At 34.0% G+C, this 15,350-nt stretch overlaps 1 pseudogene; it reads right to left on the bottom strand.

The window, feature by feature from the left end:
• Positions 1-769: 769 nt before the first annotated feature.
• On the bottom strand, positions 770-12,958 carry LOC133871744 (disease resistance protein RPV1-like; annotated as a pseudogene).
• Positions 12,959-15,350: the final 2,392 nt, after the last annotated feature.

Raw genomic sequence — 15,350 nt, 5'->3', positions numbered from 1 at the left:
CTTCTCTTCTTCTCTTCTGTTCCAGAAACATATGAGTTTCTCTTATTTTTTAGTTTTTTCTTTTTTTGTTCACCCCTCCTCCTTTTTCTTCCCTCTCCTTTTATTTTCTTTCCTTGCTTCTTCTCTTCTCTTCTTCTTTTGGGTTCCACATACAGAGAGAGCGAGAGTGATACCATAACTAAGAGAGCGGAAGAGCGAGAGAGATGCAGAAAGTGAGAGAAAATAGAGAAAGAGTGACCGGTTGAGGCAAAATGGGTTTCTTCAAGGTAGATCCTTTTCCTCTCTAGCTCTTTAGTCTTGAATTTCTTGGGTTGATTGAAGATAAAATTTGGGTATTTTGGTTTTTGATTGATTAGGCTGGTTTGGTTCTTTGTTCGAACTCCACACCGAATGGGTGGGTATTGGAGTTTCAGTTTGGGTTTCATTGAGATTGCTTAGATTCCGGTTGATGGGTTTGATTTGGGTTGTTATTGTGGTGGATTTTCTGGGCTGGATGAAACATTTTAAGAAAAAGAAAAAGAAAGAAACTAAAAAGAGGAGAAAAGAAACTCGTATGTTTCTGGAACGTAAGAGAAGAGAGAAGAAGAGGAAAAGAAGAGAAGAAGGGAAAGAAAATAAAATGAGAGAGAAGAAAAAAGAGGAAGCGTGAACATTCTAAAGAAAAAGAAAAAAAACTAAACGGAGGGTAACTAACGGAGAAGTCACGGTAATTTCTATGTGAATCCCAGCCGTGGAAAAAAGTACCGCAGATATGCGGTACTTTTTTCTACCGCATAGTAGCCGGATCCTACACGCACAGCACTACCGCAGAAATCGCATCTTCTTTTCATTTTTCTCGAACCGCGCGTTGACATCAAGAATGTGATGCGGCTTGATCCGGCCTCATTGTCATGATCATCACGACCTCTCATGGCGGATGCCATATCCATTGAATATTCGGAATCCATTATTGCATTTGGCTCATCAACGACTAGATGAATTCCAAACTCCTTCACTTCAATGAGTGTCCCAACCAAGGATATCGTCATTTCCATTCCACTTGCTATCTCATCTTCAGTAAATGGATTGGGTGTATACATTATGCAGCAGTAACGCTCTCTCTTAAGCGTTACAGGAATCAAGAAATAGGGATGTTTGTCTGGCTTCAAACGGCGGTTGTTAATCTCAATAGGGACCCCACGGACACCACGCACGTTCTCCTCGAAATTATCTGCACTTTGTCCACAAACAGCACAAACAAATAACCCCTTGATTTGATTCTTTGGAAGTGAAGGTAGTTGAAAGGATATCGATTTAGATCCATTTCTCTTATGGCTGAACCAATTTGGAATCTCATCACCCGGGAGCACAATGTAACGATACCGGTCACCACACTCGGACAAGTACTGTTTCGAAAGAAAAAAAAATGTTCACATGCATGATAAAAAAAGTTCACATCATAAAATGAGAGAATGACAGAGAGAGACACAGAGAGAGAGAGATCGAGAACCTGGAGAAGACTCTTCCTGAAATCATATGCTAGACCGTCACATCTCTCCATGAAAAAATTTGTCCATAATCTTTCCAGGTTCGGCACATTTGGGAGTCTCTGCAATGATGAGCAGCCACGTGCATACAACTCGTCTAAACTTGCAGGAAGTTCTGGAATTGATTGGAGACTTGTACACTCCTCCAACCAAAGTCTTTCTAATTTAGGGAGGCTACCGATCCAATGAGGCAGGCTACGAAAATTGTTTCGTGATAAATTCAATATTTTCAATGAAGATAAACTCCGAAGACCCATAAGAATCTCATCTTCAAACAAATTGTAATCACTGAGATTCAACTTTCTCAAACAACACAATCCAGAAACAGAAGTTGGTAGCAAATTTATGGGTTTCGGGCATTTTCGTGATAACCCTGACAAAAATTGTGACATCCAAGATTCTGATGATTGCCCTTTACATCCAGATAATGATACATTTTCGAGTTTCTCAATAGCAGTTGCTCAATAGCGTTCCATCAGCAACCAGATATATTAAAGCAACCATATTCCCAAATTGTTTTGGTAACTTGTCAATTTTTATGCAGTCAGACAAGTCAAGAATCATTAAAGAATGCAAGTTTGAAATACTTTCCGGAAGATTCTTCAAGTTCTCGCATCCTTGTAAATCTAATACAAGAAGTTTTTCCAAATCTCCAATAGACTCATGCACCTCAATCAAACTCATGCAACCTTTAAGTCTCAACGTTGTTAAACCAACCATATTCCCTAATTGTTTTGGTAACTTGTCAATTTTTATGCAAAATGACAAGTTAAGAGTCTCTAAAGATTCTAAGTTCGAAATGCTTTCTGGAAGATTTTTCAAGCTTTTGCATCCTTGTAAATTCAATAAAACAAGTTTTTTCATAAGTCCAATGGACTCATGTACCTCAACCAAGCTTGTGCAACCTTTAAGGATCAGCTTTGTTAAAGCAACCATATTCCCCAATTGGTTTGGTAACTTGTTAATTTTTATGCAGTCAGGCAAGTTAAGAGTCTCTAAAGATTCTAAGTTAGAAATGCTTTCTGGAAGACTCTTCAAGTTCTCACATCCTTGTAAATTTAATAAAACAAGTTTTTCCAAATGTCCAATGGACTCATGTACCTCAACCAAACTCGTGCAACCTTCAAGTATCAGCATCTCCAAATGTGGGACTAGTAAGAAGTTTGGCGATTGGGTGAGACGTTTAGAACCTTTGAGATTAAGAACTTTTAACTTGTTGAGTACCTGTCAAAACGAAATCAAATGAAAAAAAGAAAAAAAAAAGAAAAGAAAAGAGAATTTCATGTAATTTATTCATTCATATTTAATAAGAAAATAATAGGCAAAGTAAGATTTGTTATACTTTGTTCTCTTTCCAAACTTGTTTGACATTACTATGCTGCATGTCGAGAATAACAAGGTTCTCTAGGTGGAAATTTGGTGGTAGAAATTTCAAAGGGCACTTATGCCAATGAAGCCATCTTAACTCTTTGGAAAGATGTTCATAACATCCAGTGAGATATGCACCATCGATTTGGAGCAATCTTAAATTTTTCATCTTTGCAAATGCTTCAGTTTTCAATTGTACATCTTCAACTTCAAGTGTAGGTAGACTTAGGTTGAGACCCTCTATTGCTCTTGATCCCTGAAAACATAGATGGGTTAGCAATGCATATTCACATTTTTTGTGAAGCTAGAACACCTTCAAATTGGAGGTGACCTATATATTTTCACCATAATCAAATAAATAAATAAAACTAATGTGATTTATACATGGCCAGAATTGCATACTTCAATTTTTATTTTTTTTTTTAATTTTTTAATTTACTAAAGTCAAGTACTAGTTGCTTGATTGATTAGAGAATTGTACGTAGGATTTAAGATCTTCCAGTTATGGGTCATATTGATAGAATATTCAAGCTATATTCAAGTTTGGCAAAAAGACAAAACTCTCATATAGAAATACTTTCATAACATATGCATATTATGTCTATGTGCATGTACATGTACATGTATTTATATAATATTAATGCATCTACCTCTTACCAGATGCTTGTTAAGCACATCTAAGACATTCTCGCGAAACCACAATCTACTACGTTTTCCAGGATTCTTGGGTGACATTTCTCGAACAACCTCCCTTCCCATATCGCGAATCAAATCATGCATCCTCAACTCATTTTTGTCATTGAATGTCATGAGAGACCTCTCAATGAGAATATTAATACCAATATCCGGAAAGAAACCACAACCATCAAAAATTTTGATGGCATAATCTTTGTCCATGCCAACAAAGAAACACGCAATATCAAGGAATGTGTCCTTCACAGTATCATCATCTAGTGAATCAAAGCTCATTCTAAGTATTTTCTAAATCTCATGGTGAGGATGTTTTTGTAATTTTTCCAATGCAGTTTTCCACTCAATAGTGCTTCTTCCTGATAGAGAGGAACCCAAAATTTCAAGAGCTAATGGAAGCCCTCCCACATAATTAACTATACTAATTGAAAGCTCTCGGTAATCTTCTATTGGATGAGCTATCCTAAAGGCATGCCAACTAAAAAGTTGAAGAGATTCCTCATGATTCAATTCCTCGACCTTATATTTGTCATGCACTCTAAGTTCGGTTAACAAATGTTCATCTCGAGTTGTTAAAATGATTCTACTTCCTGGACCAAACCATTCAGAGCTTCCAGCTAATGAATTGAGTTGTTTCAAGTGATCCACATCATCAAGGATAACAAGAACTCTTGTACAACGAAATCTTTCCTTAATCAAATTGATTCCTCTATCAACATTGGCAATCTTCAAGTTCTTGGTTTTCAAGACATCAGAAAGAAGTTGTTCTTGCAAATGAACTAAACCATTGAGATGTTCAGAAATTTCTTTAACATTTAAAAGACAACTGCTTCCTTCAAACCCATTATATATTTGGTTATAAACAGCTTTGGCTAAGGTTGTTTTACCGATTCCACCCATGCCATAGATGCATACAATGCGAACATCACTTGTTCCAAGATTTAATAAAGCTTTAATCTTTTCAGCACGATAATCTATACTTATTGGATGTTTAGCAATATCCAAGCAAGAATTGTTCACTTTATGCAAAACTACTTCAACAATTTGCTCGATGAACCTTGATTCGTACCTGATAATTATAGTTTAAAAGAAAACAAAAAAAACAACATAAGCACAAGAAAAGAAAATGAAGAAAATTATATGAGTCATAGGATTCAAAAGGATATTATCATTTCGGTCATTTGAGACTAATTTTCGTTGTAAACACAAGCCTATTTCGGTGTCTTGTTCGAATAAAACACAAGTCTTGCCAGAGAATGGAAACAACATGATGAATTAAATGCGGAATATAATGGATAGAGTTAGGGACATGCTTTATGTAGTTCTAATGAAACAGTTTTCTAGTTTTAGAAATTTGAAAAACAAAGATATAAATGGAACCTTTTTTTAAAACAATATCTTTATCGGTGTTTACTTTTTTGATAATTAATAATAAATTGAATTAAACCACAATGGAAAATTATACAGACAAATATTTCTTCCGAACTAGGTTGGAAAAACTGCTTCCAACCCAATCCATAAAAATGTCATGCGTTCATTTTGCACATGAGAAGCACGTGCTTTTTAAATAGTAAGGATAAAGTTAGAAAAAACACATGCTTTTTTAATTAAAAATTTTCAAACTCTGTATTTGCTATTTAAAAAGCATATGCTTCTCACGCATAAAAAGACAATGACATTTTTATAAACTGAATTGAAGGAAGTCGGAGAAAAACTCTGTCCATCTTTTTTAGGATTAACCCCAATCCCAAACAAACATCATGTTAACATTGAGTTGTTAATGCTGTATGACAAAATTGAGTTCAATTTCAAAACAAAAGATTTGATAGAGTCTAATACCCCAGAATTCTATGCATCTTGATTTTAGATTTGATGTTGCCCATCACTATAAAACTCGTATTACTTTTTCTATAACAAAGATAAATGTGGATTAGGAGTCATAAAGTTAAACAGAAATGATGAAACATGACTCATCACAGTTTCGGTTGTAAGATATTATCTCCATATATGGCATATATGCCATATATACGGTGTTTATTATATTTATTATAAATATAATATACGGTATTATGGTTATGGTAATTTCTATTAATTTAGATTACCGTAATGGAATCGTTTAATTGATTGAAAATCAATTAATAATATTGTTTCCTTGATGGGATGAACAATACGGTACTTACCATATTTGGGGTCTCTGACTTAGCCTATCAATTAATAGCATGTATATACCATCAGTACGGCAATACAGTCATAGGCATAGGTTAGAAGATCACTCAAATAATATATTTTTGTTCTTCAGATATTCGTGGAAACGCTTGAACAAAGATGGCTAGAGGTAAGCCTGAATCCTGTCTTTTTATCTCCGTTGCGCATGTTAGTTTGAGCATAATATGTTTATATGTTCTAACATGTGGTATCAGAGCCACCTTTATACTATTTTGCTAAGCAATAAGTTTTTGTTGATTCTTAATTTACATTGAATCGAGTAGATTTTTTGTGAATATAGTTACGTTAATTTTTTGTTTACTATTCACATACTTGAAAAGCATGAAAACCTAGATATGGGTATTTTCTACTGTTTTACCCTTGTGAAACCCACTGTGAATTGCCTAGTGGATTTGAAATAATTGTAAAGCATAGAAAAACCCGTGAAACCCATCTAGTCACCAGCATGATCGGCATGTGGGAAAATCAGCCGTGAAACCCATCTTCAACTCCGGCCATTCGCTGGCGAAAACCCGCATAAAGCTAAGCGGGTTTCCACTGCATATAGTAGGCACCACCCGTCGTGGACGGCGTCGTTCCGCGTGGACCGTCACCGAAACTAGCGGCCCTTAGGGGGTGCCTAGTTCCGGGGCAAACGTGGGTCGCCGCTTTCGGGCCGCTGCTACTCAAGTAAACGACGATCCATAAGGGTCATCGTCAGTTCTCAAGCAGCAGCCTTTCCGGGCCGCTGCTTCTCCGGTAAATAGCGACCTACACGGGTCGCCGTTAGTCGTCAAGCGGCGGCCTCGAGGCCGTCGCATAAGGGGTGGCAGGAATAGGGGTGGCGACACATGGGGATGGGTGGCGGCGGCGCATAAATGGGTGGTGGCTAGGGCTTTCTTTTAAGCTTTTAGGGTTTTTTAACCCATCAAGACAAATACGGGTCGGGTTGGGCATCAAGTAAGGTTTTTAAACCCGTTGTCCCTATCTAGTATTACAAAAAAAAAACTCATTGAAGTGGGTTGACCTGGTTTGGGCCAGCCCAATACAACAACCCATTTCAGTAGCCCATCAAGAATTAAAAATAATAGGCTCATGTGGGGTTTAGAACTTGAGTCAACCAAGTGTAAAGAGCTTAAAACCACCTACTAAACCATTGGGCCATGTATTTTTATCATGTCCTCATATTGCAATTTTATTTATCTTATGTTTTGCATTGATCTGTATTAAAATTATTGTTTCTTCAATACATGAATTGAGGAATATATTTTAATTATTGAATTTATATTGTTTAAATATAAATTGCTTGATGCATAGACATAAGAATAATTAACAATACCATATATGTTGGCGTGTTTATGGTAATATCCAAGAATGCAATGTCTTGAAAAGTTATGGCTAGGAAAGTCTTGGGATTTAAGTGTGTCCTTGTGACCCCCCTCACTTTCCTGGGAACTCACCTGGTTGCACCTTGAAAAATACTGTTTACCCCATTTTCGTATTGGTTTGTTATATTCCTGGGGCTATTTAGGGGGCATCTACAAAGTTGTTAGATGTTAATGAAGTTGCAATTATTATAATGATTTTGGGAGAGCCACATCATCCCAATTTTTAATGATAATTGCATCAAGATTACACACACGTAATTATCATAATAATTTTTGGGAGAGCCACAGCATCCCAAATTTTAATGATAATTACATCAAGATTACACGCATGAACCTCATAATGAATTTCATTAGATGTTCATGAATTGCTGCGTGATTATTATGATTTTGGGAGAGCCACATCATCTCAATTTTATAATAATTGCATAAAGATCATACAGATGAACTTCATATAGAAAAATTAACATCTTCTTGTAATTAATTCATAAATTTAATTCCTTATCCCCACAGGAAAATTTTTATTTTTATGACTTAATTAGAATAAGATAACAAATTTAGTATTAAAAGTAAAATTTCTCTCGGTTGCCCATAGGTACGGAGAATTTTATTTATTAATGTTTAAATTTGCTTTTAGTTTTATTAATAAAGAGTAAATTTCATGCATGATGCAACCTTTACCCACAGGTAGGTTGAAATTTACTATTTAAATTGGCATTGGCTAATTTAAAATAAAGTTACTTCATAGCATTAAAGTATTCTTATTTTAATTTTCTTGGTGATTGCAGATATTCCTATTACTCCACCTTTTGGTAGTTTTATGTTCTAATACTTTGTGATAATATTTTTATGATTGGAAAAAGATTAATATGCTTTTTCATTTGAATAGTTTTTAATCACATTATGGAAATGAAGGATATTATAGTTTAGCTTAAGTCCTTAAAGATTGAGAGTTTGAGTCATTATTGGTCTATTTCAATTTTTGAATTCTTTCTTCTAAGCATATAATTTTATCAAACATAAGGATAAATGGTTAGGAACTTCTAACCATGTGTTCAAGAAGATGAGAGAATTCATAAAGTGTTTACATTATTATTCAGGAAAAGACCAATAAATGCAATCATGTCCATCAATTAAAGTATGAGAATAAGGTGCCAATAAAGTATTATGGCAATCAAGATACCTATTTCTCATGCAATAAGAAAAATTAAGGGCATATAAAGAAAGATTGCATAAAGTATGAGAAATGACTTAAAATAAAGATAATCTCATATATCTAGTATGTCGTGAATCTCTTTTAGTGGCTCATTCAAATATGTTGTGGATTGATTATTGTTTAACAATCCACATTGTCAACAAATGCAGAACAAGTGTTTTTTTTTTTTTTTTTTTTTTTTTTTTTTTTTTTTTTTATAGTTGGAGGTTGTTGGGATCTATAGGTCACTTTTAAAATTCAGTTATATTTTTTACTTCAAAATATTTTATATTCCATAATCTTTTAGAAATTTATTTTCTAGTTTAGTTTGTTAAAAATTTCAATTTTATTTTAAACTTGAAATTTTCTTATTTGGGTGGAATATTGGTTTGGGGTTTATTTAAAGTCTATTTAAAATTAACCTATGTCCCAACTTTTGAAACAAAATTATTTGTTTATTTCTACATACTGATGTTGATGTAAAGTAGAGTCTTTGTGAATTTAAAAATGCTCTTATTATGGCTTTGGAGATTGAAATATATCTCCATACATAAAATAAAAGTTGGTAATTTATTGACTTTGGTACTTGTGTGGACTACATAAGGAAAAGCATACCAACAAGACGATTAAAGGTGCCGAAAAGAGCTTTTTGAAATCCTTGAGATTATGTACATTGAAAGGTGTTGACATTTTTCATACTTATTGCCTAAATGTTAGAGATATTTTTATTTCCTTTAGTGATGACCATATAAGGTTTATGTTTCTCTATCTTCTAAATAATAAAGCTAAGGTATATATTGAATATTTTCAATACCTATAAGGAAGAAGAAGAGAAACAACATGAAGATCATAAGATTTGATATAGGTAAAAAGTATTATGGTAGGTACACACAAAAGGAAAATTATTAGTAATACTAATCTTCTATTACCCTTATAGAGTAAAGCCCTGAAGACTGTTGTGTATATGTTAAACATGATTCCATCTAAGGTTATCCCTAAGACACCTTTTAAAGTATGAAATAGATAGAAGCTTACTTTAAATTATTTACACATAAATAAGCTAAAGAGGGGATTTACAATTATCGCCTAAGGAAATTAGATTCAAGGACAACCAGCAGATCTTTTATAGGCTATACAGTAAACTCTAAAGGGTTTTTCTGTTTTATTATCCTTCATATAATCCTAAAGTTGTTGATTGTAAAATTTCTAGATGATGTTGAACCTAGTGGGAGTGTTTATCCTCAAAGGTTTTACTTAGAGGAAACACGAGAGTTGACTGAGGCTCCTTTATATGAAGAACGTTTGATTGTACTTATGGAAAATCAAATTGATTACCTTGAACTACAATCAGTTTTAGAATTGTCAACTCATGAAGAATAGGTTCAGTTTGAATCTACTTAGACTTTGCAAAATGCAGAGGAAGTAGAATTAAGAAAATCCTATAGAATAAGGAGATCAACAATTCTTAGTGATTATGTTGTATACCTCCCAGAGTCTGATGTTGACGTTGGACATAAAGATGATCCAAAATTGTTTTCACATGCTATGAGTGGAGATAACTCCACATTGTGGTTCAATGCCATAAAGTAAGAGATAAATCCATGGCTCAAAAGTCAAGCTAGACTCATAGCCAATGGTTTTACTTATAAGGAAGGCGTTGATTATCATGAAACATTCTCTCCGGTGTCTAAGAATGGTTCATTAAGATAATCATAGCATTAGTAGCTTATTTTGACCTAGAGCTACATCAAATGGATGTGAGAACAACTTTCCTGAATGGAAATCTTAAGTAAGAGGTTTACACAAAACAACCAAAATGTTTTTATAAATAACAGTCAGAATGCTTGCAAATTAAAGAATTCTATTTATAGGCTGTGACAGATCTCTCATCGGTGGTATACTTTTTACAAGGTTGTTACTTCATTGTTTATTGAAAACCTTGTTAATTAGTATATATACCTTAAGGTCAATGGGAGTAAAGTAATCTTTTTAGACCCATATGTAGATATTATTTTTTGCAAGTGGTGATTTAGGTTTGCTAAATGAAGTTCATTTCACAAAACTTCAAAATGAAGGATTTGAGTGAAATCTCTTATGTCTTTTGACACAGAGATTCACTGGGACATAAAGAACATTAACATAATTGTCTCAGAAGGCCTACATTGAAAAGATTTTTGGGAAGATTTAGAATGAAGGATTTTTGCACCTTTAGTAGCAACTACGATGGACAAATTCAATACAGATTATTGTCCCAACATGTATTGGAACATGGGCAGATGAAAAGTTTTTGGTAAAGCATCTGCATTATGCAACCTAATGCAAGCATATGCTTGCACTAGACTTAACCATTGGACTGGCAATAAGAATACTGGGTCAATAAAGTGCTGCAAATAAAGTCTCCCGGTATACGCAAGGAACCAAGAAGTACAACTTAACCTAAAGATACACTTTCCATTTGGAGGTGGTTAGTTGTTTAGATTTTGAGTTTTGCTGATTGTGTAGATAGTAGAAAATCTACTTTAGGGTATATATTTTCTTATTGAGGGATATATCCTAGAGATGTAGTAAGCAGACTATAATTGGTACGTCTAACAAGAAAGCTAAAATTCTTACTTGCTATGAATTTGGTACACAGGCATGATGGATGAGACATTTTGTTGAAAGTCTCAATATTGTCAATTTTACAGTTAGACCATAAAGATACTCTGCGGTAATTTTACTATAGTTTTCTTTTATAAGAATAAAGAGTAGAAGCAAAAGTAAATCGACATCATGTATCTCAATACGAGAGATAACATTAAGAGACATAAAGGGTCTATTGAGCATATAAGCACTGAATTAATAATTGCGGATCCTATGACTAAAAGTTTACCGGTAAAGAAAGTATAAAGTCATGCAGAGTATGTGAAATTCATTAATTCATTTTTGCTTGGTTAAATTCGTTTGTCTCTTTTTGGTCTATAGACATGAAGTTATTATAATAAAGATTTTGTGCACATTTGTTATTTTATCCATGAGGATAAATAAAGTTGGACCCGAATGATTTATAGGAAGTTCATTCATAAAGCTTGATTATCCATAAGGTACTCATTTAAGGAGTGTTTTATATTGTGATACATGGAAAGGATGACCTAATTTTATAATGGTTTTACCGTCATGATTCATGTGAAACATTTCTTATCTGAGTGGGAGGATTCCATAAGTGATTGGCCAAACTAAAGAACCTAATACTATAAGGTCATGTGTCATAAAGGTGAAGTGGGAGAATGTATAATATTATCTCCATATATGGCCTATATGCCACATATACGGTGTTTATTATATTTATTATAAATATAATATACGGTATTATGGTTATGATAATTTCTATTAATTTAGATCACAGTAATGGAATCGTTTAATTGATTTAAAATCAATTAATAATATTGTTTCCTTGATGGGAGGAACAATACTGTACTTACCATATTTGGGGTCCCTAACCTAGCCTATAAATTAATAGCATGTGTACACCATCAGTACGGTAATACAGTCATAGGCATAGGTTAGAAGATAACTCAAATAATATATTTTTGTTCTTCATATATTCGTGGAAACGCTTTATCAAAGATGGCTAGAGGTAAGCCTGAATCCTATCTTTTTATCTCCACAGCGCATGTTAGTTTGAGCGTAATATGTTTATATGTTCTAACATCGGTTACTTGTCATTAATTTGGTTTTGTCCAAATAAAAGATGTATTTCGAGATGATTGAAGCATCCCAAATTAGTTTGAAATTATTTAGATTAATGAAAGTCTAGATTTCCATTGGATTCTAGTTGAAATAACTTTGAGATTTTGTTCTTTAAATTTTGTCAATCTATTTTTACCTCATCCTCAACCTCAATATTATTTTATTTTATCAATTTTCGACTAACATTTAACAGAAAAACGAAAGACAAAATAATAATAATTTATTAATGCATCAAAAAGCATAAGAGATCGTAAGATATAATACCCGTTTGCAACGTTTTGGATATCCCAACCGGAATAGTTTGCAGCTTCAGTAAGAGCTGCTTTCCACTTATGCACCCTCTCCATCTCCGCCTGAAACCGCTCTTCGTGCCTAGAAAATGCTTTAGCAAAAGATCCGGTCTGTCTTCGTATGTCCGAGGGGTTTACATCATAAAATATGGGAAGAAAAGTTTGGCCTATAGTATTCTTACAATGCAAGATCTCCACAAGCTCATCAAGGCACCAACTGGAAGAAGCATAGCCTTTAGAGAAAACCACAATAGAAACCCTTGAACCTTGAATAGCTTTGAGCAGTTCGTTAGAGATGTGGTTCCCTTTAGGAAGCTCGTCGTCATCTCGGAAGGTGTGAATTCCGGCATGCACCAAGGCGGTGTAGAGGTGATCGGTGAAGGTTTTGCGGGTGTCTAAACCTCTGAAACTCAAGAAGACATCGTGATTCCAACGAGGCTCGGAAGGTGATGAAAGGGTTTGAGCAGCCATGGATAAGCAGGTGCTTGTTGTAAACTTGAAATTGAGGAATTGGCTGGACTGCAAAGGGGGCTCTTTGAGTTAATAGGAAGGTTGGCGGAACTTTTATATAGATGAAGGAAGGAAGGAAGGCTGGTATGAAAAAGGAAGGACGGTGGAAGTTATATGAAAGAAACGGGAAGGGTGGTGGAGACAGCATAGCGCGTTAATTCGACAACAATAATTCTTCCTTTGACGTCCATTAATTGAAAGAAGGAATACCGCGTCTATTGACCGGTGCCATTCCCTACTATTCTTTTCTATTTACTATTTATTTATTTGTTATACTTGCTAACATTTACATCTCTTCGAGGAGATAAGGATAATGATTTATTAAGTACAATTTATAAATCTAGTTTAGCACCAATGGATTCAACCCATTCAAAATCGCTTAAAATTTACCTACAACACGCTTCCCCCCCTTCAAATAAATTCAACAATTAGAATCTGAAACCAATTCGAATCAGAAGCGGAATCAAAACAAATAATAAGAAAGCGAACAGAGAGAGAGAGAACAGACATAGGTGTTGAGCTGGATTTTAAATTTCTATTAGAATTTTTCGTTAAATCTCAACGGAGGGATGTTAAAATTCTTAAAATACCCATCCTGTTTTTAAGGGAAGAAAAAAATAAGGTAAGGATTTAGGCGTTGGTCAGGATTTAACAAAATTTACAAAAATACCCATGCCTTGAATCTTCGAATATATATATATATATATATATATATAATAATATTTTGAGAATTTTGACATGATTTTACAAAAAAATCCTAACAGATGAGTGAAATTGAAAAAAATTGAAAGATTAATACACTAAATTGACACTTTTTAAAGTTTAAAGATATGATTATAAAAGTGATAAAAGATTAGGGGTGTTAAGTAAAGTTTTATATAAAACAAATGTTATGAAGCATACATTAGGTGTTAAATTTTTGGAATGTTCATGATATTGAGAGGCTGAAGAAACATCCTCATGGATGAGGCTGGTTATATATATATACACGGTGTAGGAGCGTATAGTGTACGTTATATATACAAACAAAATTCAATTTATTTTGAATAAACATATATATGTCGTTTCATTGTTACACTTCAGAGTCAGTTTCGTCACAAGGCCAATAAGTGCTTGGTCCGGCCTCATTGTCATGATCACGACCTCTCTTGGCGGACACCATATCCATTGAATATTCGGAATCCATTATTGCATTTGGCTCATCGATCAACGTCTAGATGAATTCCACACTCCTTCACTTCACAGAGTCCCCCAACCTGGCAATCTATGTTTATTTCCATTCCACTTGCTATTTCAGCTTCAGTAAATGGATTTGGGTATATACAGTATGCAGCAATGGTCTCTAATTAACGTTACAGTAATGCAAGGACAAAATATCCCCAAATGGCGGTTGCGGTTGCTGTTGCTAATCTTAATAGAGAATACCACTAACTTGGGCGCAGTTTCTTTTTTGAGTGCATAAACAACACAAACAAACAACCCCTTGGTTTGACCCTTTGGAAGTGAAGTTATTTGAAAGGATATCAAATTAGATCCAATTAATTCTCTTATGGCTGAACCAATTTGGAACCTCACCAGCAGGGAGCACAATGTAACGATACCGGTCACCACACTTGGACAAGTACTGTTTCGAAAGAAAAAAAGTTCACATCATAAAGTGAGAGAATGATAGAGAGAGAGAGAGTACCGAACTATTCGATATTTTGATGGAAGGATGCCGAATTATCATTTCTCTCGAATAAGGGTATTAAACTATCAAAAACCCTCAAATAAGGGTATTTCGTTAGCTTTGAGCGTTAAATCCTAACGGAAAGCCCAAAATACCCCTCTTCGTTTTCTAGAAGAAAAAAAAAATATTAGGATTTAGGTGTTGGTCAGAATTTAACAGAATTTATAAAAATACCTATGCCTGAATCTTTGAAAATTTTTATAAAATTTTTTTAAAAAATAAACACATGAGTATTTTTAAAATTTTGGCATGATTTAACACCCAAAGTTGACGGAATACCCTTATTTGAGGGTTTTTGATAGTTTAATACCCTGGTTCGAGAGAAATGATAGTTCGGTACCCTTCCAACAAAACATCAAATAATTCGGTACCCTTATGTAAAGTTAACCCTAAATTAAAAGAAGAAGAGTTTTAAAGAGGTTCAAATAAAATGGCTAAACAAATAATTGCCCCACTCACCTGTAGCAGTTTTAAAGCGTATACACACTATCGCATAAAAGCAAGTTTGATCTCCATATACAATGAAATGAAAATGAAGCAATATCAAGAATGAAGAATTTGTCGGTACTCCCTTCTTTTTTCTTTTTCTTTTTTTGTACTTTTTCTTTTCTTTTCTTTTTTAGATTCACATTGGGAAAAAAAAAAAGCTTTTTCAAAAATTTTCTTGCCCAATATTTAATGCATATTTTTGTTTTGTAGTAACATGTTGCCATGTTGGAATAT

Source organism: Alnus glutinosa, chromosome 1 (genome assembly GCF_958979055.1).
Source record: "Alnus glutinosa chromosome 1, dhAlnGlut1.1, whole genome shotgun sequence".
Classification (NCBI taxonomy): domain Eukaryota; kingdom Viridiplantae; phylum Streptophyta; class Magnoliopsida; order Fagales; family Betulaceae; genus Alnus; species Alnus glutinosa.
The sequence above is the reverse complement of the archived record's forward strand: the minus strand, read 5'-3'. Positions and strand labels throughout refer to the sequence as shown.